The sequence below is a fragment of the Carassius carassius genome, chromosome 30 (assembly GCF_963082965.1).
Source record: "Carassius carassius chromosome 30, fCarCar2.1, whole genome shotgun sequence".
Taxonomy (NCBI): Eukaryota; Metazoa; Chordata; class Actinopteri; order Cypriniformes; family Cyprinidae; genus Carassius; species Carassius carassius.
The window spans coordinates 1,985,554-1,995,605 of NC_081784.1; the positions used below are offsets into that span (position 1 = coordinate 1,985,554).

Below are 10,052 nucleotides of genomic sequence, written 5' to 3' on the forward strand. Positions count from 1 at the left end.
AGACATTGTGCTATCGTAGTCGTAGCAGTGAGTTGTGAACGGGCAAAAAAAAAAAATATATAAAATGAATGCTAATTTTTTATTTTTTTTTATTTTTTACACATCTTATTTCCACACAATTATTCACAACATAGGTATCATAGCAGCAAGTTGTAGTTGTGCATGGACCATTATTTTTAATTTTTAATTTTTACTATTAATCTTTTACTTAACCTTTTTTCCACACAATTATTTTTAAATCACACTGTAGACACTGTGTGACCGTAGAGACAAGTTGTGCATTAATAATAATAATCTAGTTTGTATTGTTACAGTTGTTGTTGTTGTTTTTAAAGAGTTACGAGTTTACGGTTTATGGTTTGTGTTTTATTAGAAAGGTTTGAGCTCATAATTTATATCTCATATTTAATTTGATTATTTCAAAAATGCCATAAATCATACCATAATATTGTTTTTAATGCACAATTCTTCTGAATGCATTAAAGATGTGGGATATGCATGGCAGAAAGCGCTGAATGCTGTGATTCTCTTGAGCGCAGGGGTCACTGCAAACCTCCTCATCATCCAAACCGGCTCTGACAGAAGAGCTGTGCTGCAGCAGAGAGCTTACTGAGAGCATGAGTGCAAGCCTAGAGATCATCTCCTGATTGAACCCACACAACACTAGATCTCCAATATACTGAGACGGCAATACTCTAAATCAATTTCTGAATTCAAACACCAACAATCTTTCTAATAGTACAGATTAGAAGAATAAGCAAAAAGTACAAAAAATCTAAAGAAAATGTAAGCATTTCGAACTCTACACTCAAAAGTTCAAAAGCTGTCAATGGGACGGTACACTTTCAAAAGATACACATTTGTACAGTTATCTTTACCCCTAAAGGGTGCATTTTAGTACCTATGGGTACATTCTAGTACTTAAAGTGTAGCTATGATATAAGTTACTAAACGGTAAATACTAGCACCTTTTGGAAAGGTCTGGTCCCAGTGACAGCACAGGATGCACTGAAATTTTATGACATTTCAGCCCAGAATTTTCATTTTGGTGCATCCATTTTAATAGTTATAATAGTTATATATATATATATATATATATATATATATATATATAATTTCTATTTACTTTTCATTTTATTTAGTCATTTCAGAATACTGCAGCTTACTTTTAGTATTTCAACTTAAACTCGTTTTATTTTAGTCAGTTGCCAAAGGAATATTTGTCATTTTTTTTATTAATCAGTCCTTTGTTGTGTTAATGTTTCTCAGCCATCATCAGGACTAAAAAAACTCTTTATTATACTCCATCAGATGAAAAATAAAATGTAAGCAACAGCAAGATATCTTCAAAAGTCATTCATGTGAATATCACAAATAATTCAAGTTATGTGGGAAAGTTTAATACTTGGCTTTTGAAAAATAATAGCCACTAATAGTAATGACTGCAATAACAAGCAGTCAGTTCAGTTAAAATAACACTGACTATAACCAGACAACTAACAGCATGAAAAGGCACTAAAGTGCTTTCATAAATAATGAATGGCCGAATGCCAAAATGAGGTAATGAACCTATTCAGGGAGACCTTCCTTTTCAAACTCCGCTAGCATGTACATCCTTTAACCAACGATGTTTATTTGTGTCTTCATTCAGGTTAAATAAAGAGCTCACAGTCTATTATCTGAGAACACAAAACAACAAGCACAAGTAATTTACACCTCGCTCAAGTTCACCGCTTCAGACGACTGCTCTGCTTTCAATCACACTTCAGGGCCGCTGTTTGAACCTTGAGGTGATTCGGGTGGCGATTATTAAATTCCTCACTTAGTCCGAATGGGAGACGGTAACCAGACACTGACTTCTCCAGATCCACAAACACTCTGTACATTTGGACAACTGCTTCACTGAAAAAAAAAAATAAAATAAAAAATCCCCATTTAATGCACAATTTTGCCAAATTTTGTGATTATATCTAAATTTGGCTATGAAATAATAATAATAATAACTATTATTAACTAATAATAAAAATAATAATTTTCTTATATTTATTACTACTATTATTATTATTATTGATAAACAATACTAACTGATATTATAATTTTATTATTACTACTAAATCAAAATATTAAAGAAATTTAAGAAACAACTTAATACATTTAATATTTAATATATAAATATGTCAATATTATAAATTATATTTTGCAGTTAAAAATTCTGAAAATAATATAATTTTATTTAATATTGCAACTGTGAAATTACTAAAAATGTACAAACTAATATATGAATTTAAAATATTTATTAATTTCTCAATTTCCAAACATTAAACCATGGAATTTTTATTGTTGTTTTATATTTTTATTAAGTACGATTATTAGTAGGAATATCAACATTATTATTATTATTATTATTAAATTTGAATATTTTCATTTGACAAAAAAAAAATAATAATAATAATTATATTATCAACTAATAATAAAAATTATTTTTTTTAATATTTACTTATTACTATTATTATTATTATTATTGATAATACTAACTGATATTATAATTTTATTATAACTACTACTAAATCTAAATATTAAAGAACTTTAAGAAACAAATTAAGACATTTAATATTTAATATATAAATATTACATATTATAAATTATATTTTGCTGTAAAACTATTCTGAAAATAATATAATTTTATTTAATATTGCAACTGTGAAATTACTAAAAATGTACAAACTAATATATGAATTTAATAAATTTCTCAAATTTCCAAACATTAAACCATGGAATTTTTTTATTGTTGTTGTTTTATATTTTTTAAGTAACATTATTAGTAGTAATACCAACATTATTATTATTATAAAATTTTAATATTTAAAATTATTGTTATTTTAATATATATATATATACACTACTACTATTACTACTATTACTACTACTAAATACACATATTAAAGTGATTAATAAAAAAATTGATAAATATTTAACATAAATATTTAATATTACAACATATTTTTCAATAAAATAAAAAGTTGAGTATTTCAGAAAATATAATAATTTTATTTTAAACTGCAACTGTAAAAATTACAAAAATAAATTACAAAATAATATTTATATTTAATATATTTACATTAATTGCTTAACTTCTACACATTAAACTATGGAACGTTTATTTAATTTAAAAGATCAAGGCGAGATGAAAATGGGCCAAGTCTTGTTAACAAAACTCCAGCAATTAAACCGTTAGGCCAGTTAAGTTCATTATTAGGAACAGATTCTCGCCCCGCTGATGGGCTATTCTTAACGGTGCGTGTTTGTTTGGGGAGAAGGCCAAGTCAGCTCATACAACCCTCCCGAACACAGATCCAAACGGCCCCCGAAACACACCCTTCCTTTTATCCGTGGCTCATAACTCAGGCCTCTCGACGGGGAGGCGTCCACCTCAAGCTGATGCTCAAATTAGCACCAGCGTGTTACTCTGGACGTTATGAGTCTATAAGCTCCTCTGTAATAAGACGGGCTGGGCTCTTTGAAGCCTGTGTCGAGCACCGCTGGGAATTTAATAGCCGGTTTTTGTAGGGAATCGGACCCTTCGCTCATCAACAGTTGGTGGCTGAAAGAGTTACAGAGAGAAATTTCATTTTGAGCGACGAGGGAGAGCAACCATGGATCAGACGATCAAAGAGACGCTAAAAAAACGGGTCCGAGACAGAATAAAGAAACTGAGCAGGAGATAAAAGACTAGAGGGCAGAGATGCACCACATTCAGTCACTGCAAAGAGAGAAAAGGAAACTGTGAATAGAATCTGAGCTGCACCATTTGGAGAGGAAATTTAATTGTTACTTTTCAGATAAAAATTGCAATAGCTATTTAAAATTTGATTTAAAGAACAAGTTTGCTGTTCCTGTTTGAACGGCTGCACAGTTAGGACAAAATGTTGTGGTTGCATATCATTATGGCTAAAAATAATAATGATAACAATAATAATAATAATAATAATTAAGGATGCACCGATATGAAAATGTTGGCCGATACCGATAACCGATAATTCTTTAAATATGAAAGCCGATAACCGATATGTTGGCTGATAAATCTAAATCCACATTTTAACATAATTTTTGAGAGGCTGATTACCAAAAAAAGTATCACCATTAAAAGGTGATCAAACATAAAGCCTTACAAATAAATAAAATAATGCTTAAATAATGGAAACAAGTTACTGGACAACATTAAAAAATAAGGCGATAAGACAGTGGAGTGTGTTGAAAAAAGACAATCATGATGCACATGTTGCAGTTCACTGTATTTTCCTTTTCGAAGTGTTTCCAATTATATTTCAAGCAATAAAAAAAAACATCATTGTAAACAATGCACATCTGAAGTATCTCTGCAGGAAATAATGCATTATTTATCGGCTCTAAGATGGTGGCCGATATATTGTGCATTCCTATTAATAATAAAACTTATTATTATTGTTAAAAATAAAAGATCAAATTAAATTACAATAATTAAAATGTATAATTATAAATAATAATAATCATAATAATAATATTTTTTTTTGGTATTATTAAATAAAAACAAAAACTTAAACTACTGTAATATTTTGCTGTAAAGTAAAAAAAATATTTCACAGCATGATAAATAATAATAACGATAAAAATCATAATAATAATTATTATTATTATAGGTATTGATCAATTAAAAATGCTTTTAATTAAGATAATAACTTTTGATATTTTTATTAAGTAATAATAATAAGTATTTTATTATTGCTATTATTAAATAAAAACAAAATAACTAAAAACTAGTGTAATATTCCCTTCAAATCAATGCCATTAAGTCAGATGTTTTATTATTCAGGTGATCAGCTATGAACATGTCACCTGCCAAGCAAGATCGACTTTTGCTCAAACTGTTGCTCTGCGAAGACAGTAATTGATCTGAAAAAAAAACTAAAAAACTAAAAACTGCAGAAGACGATGCTAATTCCCACTTATGGCAATGCTGAGTCTGTCATGTTATCAGTTGACTTCAGACACGTTTCCAAACACATCGACAGCTTGTGCAAGCAGAAGAATGTTAAAAAAGACTTGTGCTAAGGACAAAGAGAACTTCTGAAGTTTTAGAGCCAAAGCAGTGTCAACGGTTTGCCCTGGAGCAGCTGGAACGCTCCCCTCTCAAATCTCCAGATCCTTCCTTCCACAGAAAATAGAAGTGGGCTGTTAGCAGAGCCATCTATCCTCGGTCCAAATGAAATTGCTGGCCAGTAGCCCATATTAAAACACCCGTCCCTGAAGACACGGCCCTTTTTCGAGCTGTATGTGACGCTCCTTCCAGGACACTCGTTGCTGGTGGAACCACATTTTCACAGCATGGAGCATCTACAAGAGCAGCAGTCTGCCATATGATCAGAGAACTATTATTATTATTATTATTATTCAAAATAATAGTTTATTAATTAACACTTTGATGCAAAAAATTATTATTAGATAAAAATATAAAAATAATTGCAATAATACTATTGCATTATAAAATAAAAGTGAATATTTTTTATAATAATCATAATAGTAATAATCACTATTATTATTACTCAAAATCATATTTTCAGAACTTAAAATTTAATTAAATTTATTATAGAATTAAATTACTAAATGTATTATTGAATTATAAATAATAAAGATTTGAATTAAAAAAAATGTATCAAACAATAAATCTACTTATTGCAATAATAAAAACATTTAAAAAATTTCATATTTTATATGTAATATATATATATATATATATTAAATTGCTACATTTTTATTAAGTTGCTAAATTTTTATTTTATTAACATTTATATAATTAAAATTTATCCAAGGGTATTTAAAAAGAATACATTATTATTATTAATTTGTTATTCTTTTTCAATTATACAAATCTAATAATTTTTACTTTTGCAAGAAAACTGTTGTACTGTAAAATAAAATTAGATAGTTAATTACCTAATTAAGTTAATTACATAATAGATAAGTTTACATAATAATAATTACTACTACTGCTATTATTTTACGGAACTGTTAAAATAGCAATACTATATATTTATGGCTGTCTTAATTTCTTTAATTATAGAGCTTGGTGGAAAATTATTGCGAGATGTTTCTTTTGTTTAAACCTGATTTATACACGATACTCATGACAAATTTGGGAAATGAATTAGTGCATGTGGCGTCTTCAAACACACGTTTTAAGTAGGGATGGGCGTTTTCCGCAAATATCACATTCGAATATTTGAGCTCACAAAAAACGAATATTCGAATATTCGTTTATTTAAATTAAGTTTAATGAGACAGACGTTATTTTTCAGCAACATTTATTGTTTCTGTCATTTTGAACAAGCTTACACACAATAACATTACACATCGTGTTTTGTAGCTGAAAACCTTTAACAATGCGTGCAAACAAACAAAAGTACAGATTAAAAGCAAACAAAAAAAGTGAACAAAGAAAAAACGTAAAGCAGCCTGCAGCAATTAGGCTATTGTAGAACGTAGCCTACACCGAACTTTTAAACTTTTAAACTGTCAGCAAATCTTTTTTGCTTTTTTTCTATTGTTTTACATGTTCTTGTTAAGAAATACGGGCATGTAAACATGATCGGGGGAAAGTCGGCTCCTTAGTCCGTTAACAATAAGGCCGACCGCGGAGAAAACGCGCTCTGACGGCACAGACGTTGGTGGGACTCACAAATAACGGTGTGCTAAGCGAATAAGTTTTGTGAAGCGCTTCGTGTTTTGGTTTCACCACTGAATGGGATCCTCATCTGGAGGAATACATGGCTCCAGTAAGAACTGTTCCCACTCGTCTCGGCTGGACTCTCTGTAATCATCGCTGGAGAACTGGCTCAGCCTTTTCCGACGAGTGGGCATTGCATCCTCTTCATCGTTGGTGACGCACCACTCGCATCAAGGGAAATGTTCTGATAATGTTCAAAAAAGTTTTTTTTTTCTTACTTCTCTCATGTTTTCACGGGCAGACGCGAGAAGAGGAGTTTTCACTGCATTCTCCAAGTTAGCGGTGTTTATTCGTTGCTTGAGAGATGCCGCAACAATGTTCTTGAATTCGGTCACTTTCTGTGATTCTCCACGGCATATTTGAAGTACTGTAGAAGGCCGCAGTTCTCAGGGGCCGTTCACATATCGCGTCTTTTGCGCGCTCAAGTTTGTTATTTCCAATGTAGGCACGCGGTATGCGCGCTCATAATGGAAGCGACACGGTCGCGATGCGCACGAGTTAAAAACATCTTAACTATTCAGAGAGCAGCAAGCGCACCACGGGTCATGTGACAAGAACTAAACATTCAGCTTCATCCTTTCCTGTAACAACGTTGAAAGCTCAGCCAAGATGAAGGAACAGCTGAACATAGCTGTATATGGATTGCCATTTTGAAATAAATTTAGTAGCAGAGCTACTGAAAGTGATTTTTTGTGCTGCAAATCCATTTATCCTTTGCTGAAATTTCTGCGTCTTCATGGAGAGAGCATTGGCAAACGCCCCAGGAGCTCTTCTGCCCGAGCGCCTTGGAAATTAGGAGAAAGGCGCGTTTTTAGGCGCAATATGTGGACGGCCCCTTATCCATTCATTAATTATTTTTTGTATATCTTCTTTTTTGTATTAATTAAATATCTTCAAATATGCCGTGGAGAATCACAGAAAGTGACCAAATTAGGTTTTATTGTGAACTTTTTTTTTTTTGCGAAATTCGAATATCATTTTTATTTATCGAATAATTAGAGCAGAACAAATATTCGAATGTTCGACTATCCGTGCACACCCCTAGTTTTAAGGGACTCAAACTCACAGAGCCTGCAGAGATTGTGTTTGTGTGGAGCAGCATGTGGGGCATAATTCAAGCTGGAAAATACGGAAATCTGCATAAATTGTAAAGTTGAGTTGAGTTGTTTGCTGTGAGGGCGGGGTTTACTGCAAATAAAACACACGGCACATCTGTGAAAAAACACAGGATCTGGAGAAACTGAAGAGGCTAGAGTTCATTCACTTTGCATACTCCAACAGAGTAAACTGCACATCTATTGTGCCGAGCCTTGAAACAGGAAGAGATCAAGACAAAGTGCATGAACTGGTTTTTGACCCCCATGATGCATTAGCACATCTAAGGCTCCTGTACTCAATGTAATGGAGAGCAAAGCAAGAAAGAGAGAGAAAAATGTTTGAACTCAAATAAATAAAATAAAGTGTTTTTCAAGCCTCACTTCTGCATACTAGGTTTAAGTGCGTACTCGAGGTTGCATGCTTCTGTAGTAACTCAATGCACATCCTGAAATGAAGAATAACCACTGAATTTCTACAAACATGAATCTTTGAGATAATATCAGCTATAAGTATTTGGCTGCTCAGATGAATGGTTCATGCATTGCTGACAAATACCTTTACAAAAAACCACTATAAGACAGGTTGCTAAAATTAAATGAAATAAAATAAAAAATAGATTAAACCTCTATACGGTAAATTGTGGAACTTAAATTTAATAAACATAAAATAATAAAAAATATAATAAAATCTTTGACATAATATCAGCCATAAGTAACTATTATTCAGTAAAAGCTACTCCGTTGCTCTGGTTTAAAACAAAAAATAAAACATACAATAAACTTACAAAAGTACGGTATAAGGTACACAAATATGGACCATGGAAATGTCTGAATAACGTCTCTGTGGCTCTGAGATGTGATCTGCATCCTATTTTGGTTGTGATCTGAAAATGTTTCTAAGAACACACAAATGAAATAGATAATTTCTGAGCAGTTCACGTCTCACACCCTTGACTTTGATCTTGTACAGCTGGTGGATCGGAGCGTCTCGACTGAAGGGGCTCGTGTTTGTTTTTGGCCTTTCTAAAGGAGACATCGGATGGCTCCAGCTCCTCGGTGGGCCTCTTTCAAATCAACCATCTGTTGTGGCAGCGCTGGAAAAGCTCTCATAACAGTGCGGCTGGCAAAGACGGTGTGCCTCAGCAGGCCACAACAATATACCAGCAACACGGACTGCACGCCAGCCATTACTGGACCACAATCCCACCGGCCAGTGAACGAACGAGAGAAAGCACTTTACACAAAATGAGGTTTAAAAGATGTTCTGGAGTCACTTTTTGCAAACAGTCAATGAAACGAGGCGCTGCTTATCCATCAGAGCCTGAAATAAATATTACATGAGCTAGGTTCTTTTACTTTTGTTTCATGAGTTTAGCAAATTTTACCACACCGTTATCAAGATTGTTCATATATTTAAAAGAACAAATAAATAATGTAAAAAAAAATGTATTGTAAAATAAAACCATTAAAATTAAAAACATAAATTAAACATAACATAAAAATATAATTAAATTAGCATTAAATAAAAAAAAAATCTGCAGTTTAAGAAAAAAATCTGATTAAAAATGTATAAAAATATAAAAAAAGAAACTTTCTATATTAAAATAAAGTCAGCATAAAATAAATGTTTTCTATATATATATACAGTAGAAGAAGTGCACTGTCACATCACAGTGAAATAACGTTTCAAGCATCATCAGATGAATAAAGACATCGACCTACAACATTGGTGCTTGCTTGTGCATCACATTTTCTTTGTTAAATGTACATTAATAATTTTATATTTCCCTAATAACTTCACAATGCAATTGGGATCATGTTATTTAGTCAGCTACATGAGGAAAGACACTATAGGTGTACAGGGTAAAAACTAATAGATATTACCATACTTCCCCAGCTGATTAATCACAGTACATTAAGACAGCTATATAGCTAAATATGCAAATGAGGCATTATCTTATTCAACATGCATTAACTTGCACACATTTCCAAAAATCAGCACTATAAAGCCAGGTTATAAATTCCTGATTCATTTTCATTTAACATTATTTATTTATATTTTTATATTTTTTTTACTTTAATTGTATTTATTTATTTTATTTAGTTATTTCAATAATTATCATTATTATTCTACTTTATTTTATTAATTTTTTGAGAAAGAGAGGGGATTTTGGATGCCAGAAAATACTGTTAAC

The 10,052-nt window shown here is 31.5% G+C and overlaps 1 protein-coding gene across 4 annotated transcripts in view; it reads right to left on the minus strand.

Moving 5' to 3' along the window:
- Positions 1 to 10,052, minus strand: part of LOC132110391 (signal-induced proliferation-associated 1-like protein 2) — a 118,953-nt gene that overhangs the window by 77,435 nt on the left and 31,466 nt on the right. The gene's annotated exons all lie outside the window — the stretch shown is intronic.